The sequence below is a fragment of the Hydra vulgaris genome, chromosome 09 (assembly GCF_038396675.1).
Source record: "Hydra vulgaris chromosome 09, alternate assembly HydraT2T_AEP".
In the NCBI taxonomy this organism is placed as follows: domain Eukaryota; kingdom Metazoa; phylum Cnidaria; class Hydrozoa; order Anthoathecata; family Hydridae; genus Hydra; species Hydra vulgaris.
The window spans coordinates 17,155,635-17,160,000 of NC_088928.1; positions in this window are offsets into that span (position 1 = coordinate 17,155,635).

Sequence of the window (4,366 nt, forward strand, 5' to 3'; positions counted from 1 at the left end):
CCATTACACTTGAACAATGCCAAAAATTGATCTCGTCAATGGGCTGTCGTTGTCAAGCAGTTATTGACTCAAAAGGATACCCCACTAAGTATTAATTTACCTCTAATAAAGTTTTAAAAATATTTATACAAAGAACCTCCATGATTTTGGTAGCAACAGGACGAAATTATATTTTTGTACAGGGTGTGCTATTTAAATTGCCCCCTTGTTCTGTACTGTAAATCATTTATACAATTGTACTTTTTTTTTAACGAAGTTACTCTCTTTTCTTACTCAGTAATGTTATCTTCTAAAAATAATATTTTATTTGACTGAAAAAATTTAGATTTCAAAAACTCAGATCTCTTGAAAATATATCATTACATATTGAACATCAATCTGTGCTATTTATTTTGTCACCACTGTATATCCATTTAAATATATCATTGAGGTTATTTCCATTTGTAAAGATATCGTCACAAAAGTATCTAAATACTTTGGTCATTGTTTGCTTTCTGGAAGCAAAAAACAAGCGTTTGGCCAAATCTGTCTAGAATTGCTCGCTTTCTTCTGCAATACCGGCTACAGAAACATCATCTGAACGTGTATTTTCATTAGCAGGTCGCACAATTGAAGACAGGCGTACACAACTAAACACGGAAACAGTTGATAATCTTCTTTTAATTCATAGATTTCATATATTTTTTGTTAATCATAAATGAATAAAAATGAATATGAAACATATTCATATGTAAAGGCTTTACTTTTTTTTAGTATTTAACTATTTGTTTTTCTTTTTAAAATTCCATTTATTTTTACATTTAATATTAAAAATAATTTTAAATGCTAATTTCATTACAGTATTATAATAAATACACATATTTATGTTTTTTAAAATGCATTTTGTCTTCTATATTTTTTATTAATACATTTATATTTGTCTTCCATATGTGTTATAAAATGCTTAAAAAAATGAAAATGTATATTAGTATTAAAAGGAATATTACAATATGTTATAATGTTTGATAGAAATAATAATTTCGCTTGCGGGAACAGTGCGAGGAAATCTAAAAGGAATGCGGGAATGGGGATAAATTCTACGGTAATGGGGTGGGGACTACCTCTGAGGTAGTGGGGTGGGGATGGGGATATAGTTCGATGAACGGGGTGGGGATGGGGACAAAAACCCACCTCCATGTCACTCTTTAAAATGAACTACGAGCATCCGGTAAATTCGCTAAAGTTGTGTACAATAAAATAATCACTAAGCTATCTTAAAAGAAAGTATATTTTACGGTTATTTATAACAGAATAAAAAATAAATAATAATAAAAAATGAATTCGAAAAATAATAATAGTTTTGAAAATGCTTTTAAATTTTTTCAAATTAATAATTTCAAATCGAATGAAGAATCCGATCCAGACATAGATTACTTTAACAAAATTAATTTGCCTGAATTTCTATGCTCTTATTTTCAACCAAATGAAATTAGTAACTTTATACGAGTTGATAATAAAAGTGATTATTTTAATGTCATTGACGTGAATATTAGAAATTTAAAAAAGAATTTTGAAAATTTTTTAAATTTAATTTACGAAACCAACAGTTGTTTTAACGTGATTTGTGTAGTCAAAGCTTGGTGCCCTAAAATAGATTTTAAATCAAATTCTAATTTCCTTCTTCTAGGTTTTTAAGAGATTTTTTTAAAACGATAGAATAATAAGAGCGGAGGAGTACTTTTTATTAGAAAGAAAATATTTTCTATTAAGTTAAAAGCGATATAGGTGCTTCTGATACGGATCAAGAGATTTTAACAATTGAACTAATAAACAAAAATTCTAAAAACATTTTAGTCAGCTATTGGCCTCCAACTGGAAGAACAAAAAATCTTGTTAAATTTTTTAAATACAACCCAATAGAAAAAACTAGTCAAGAGAGAAAAAAAGTTATATTTTGGGTGATTTCAACTTGGATTGTTTTAAGTAAAGCGAAAACCAATAAAAACATTTTATAACAATTTATTTGAAATGGAAACCAATAATAGATAGACCGACAGGAATTACAAATCATTCGTCGACTTTAATTGATAATATCCCAGCAAACATGACAACGTTGAATCAACGTTGAAAAGCGGTCGCAAATGATGTTGCGGAAACGTTGACAAAGTAATCGATTTTGCAAAGATATGTAACGCTGTTTAATAGACGTTGATTAAACGTTATTGCGTAACGTTGAAAAAACGTTACTAAATGACGTTACAAAAGCGTCGCAACTAAACGTTGAAAAAGCGTTACATAAAAAGCGTTGAATAAACGTCGCAACTTAGCGTTGAAAAAACGTTACCTAAAAAGCGTTGCATAAACGCTGTTAAAGTAGTCTATTTTGCAAGGATTTCTAACGTTGTTAGTAAAACGTCGATTTAACGTGACTCAAAGACGTCGAGTAAAGGTTGAAATATAACGTTGAATCGACGCTTAAATGCGCTGTATAAAATATCGCAAAATATTATTAAACGTAATTAAACGTGGCTATAATATATATTGAATTGGCAAATAAAACTAAATTGTAAGTTGAACTCTGCCCTCGCAATATTTCCAAAATCAGTTTTTAATACAAACAGCAATATGCAATGATAAATATAAAAAAGCTTAACATATACAATTTATTGATATATATATAAAAATATAAATATTTTCTTTAAAATTTATGTGTGTGAGTGTTTGCATATATATTTATGCAATATATAAAAATACAATTAACAGGATGTCGTATCGATAGGCCAGGATATCATTGAGATACAGAATCTAAATCAAAAAACAAAACTTGTATTATTAGTAGTCTGAAAGCAAATGTAAAAAGAAAATGTTATTAAATTAGTATAATTATTATTAAATTTAAAAAGTAAAAATATATATATATATATATATATATATATATATATAAATATATATATCTATAAGATTTATATATATATAATATATATATATATATATATATATATATATATATATATATATACATATATATATATATATACATATATATATATATATATATATATATATATATATATATACATATATATATATATAACTTATTTATATATATAATTTATAATTATAGGTTCAGGTATCACTCCATTGACTAGTTTTTAACTATATGAGTGACACCTAACCTTATTTATGTGAGTTTATAAATATTATTGTAAATTTTCATATTTTATGGTTAAATAAATGGATCATTATTATTATAACGTCTGTTCACAAAAAATCCGGACTGATTTCAAATGTACACAAATTGTTCTAAATTTCGAATTTTCGATTCGAAATTTTTAAATTTAATCGGTCAACAACAACAGTTTCATTTTGTGGCAAAATTGAGTTTAAATAATTAATTCAAATAAACATGGAGCATCTAAAAGAGAATGATGTTAGAAATGTGATTGGAAATTTTTATAAACAAAACATAAACATTGGAAAGAAATTTACAGTGAATCATTTTAAGAAAATGGGAATCGCCAAATCTACAATTTATGACATAATTAAAAGGTCTGAAAATAATTTGCCAATGAATAGAAAAATCGGTTGTGGCAGAAAACCTTTTAAAATTACACCAGAAAAGAGAGAGTCCATGATTGCAAGAGCAGAAGAGAGAATCGGGATTTCGCAAAGAAAATTGGCACTAAAATATAAGATAAGCGTTTCATACGTAAATAGATTATTAAGTATGCATGGACTAAAGTATACCAAAAGAAAAAATGCACTAAAAACAATAGAAAAGCAAGAAATTAAACAAAAGAAAAACTTATTAAAACTTTCAAAAACTTTTTTCAAGCCATCAAATGAGTTTGAAATCATCATGGACGATGAATCTTATTTCTGTGTAAATGGTGCAAATTGTTCACAAAACTCTGGCTACTATACAAAGGATAGTTCTCAAACTGATCATAACATTAAATTCAACTTCAAAAAAAAGTTTGACGGAAAAGTTCTCGTTTGGATTGCATTCAGTCATTTTGGTCATTCATCGCCTTATTTTGCTGTAAAAAACTGTGCACTAGATGCAAAAACTTATTCTAAAGAATGTATTACAAAAAGACTTCTTCCATTTATAAATTCCAAGCATCAAAACATGAAAATTTTATTTTGGCCTGACGGAGCGAGATGTCATTATGCAAAACACACATTAGAAACTTACAACACTTTAGCTATTAACTTTGTCGACGCTAAAGATAACCCCCCAAATGTACCGCAGTTAAGGCCAATTGAAAATTTTTGGGCACATTTAAAAGCAAAAGTTTATGGAAATGGATTTACTGCGAAAAATCTTGACCACCTTAAGAATAGAATTTGATTAAAGTTGAAAGAGTTTTATCCAGACTACTTT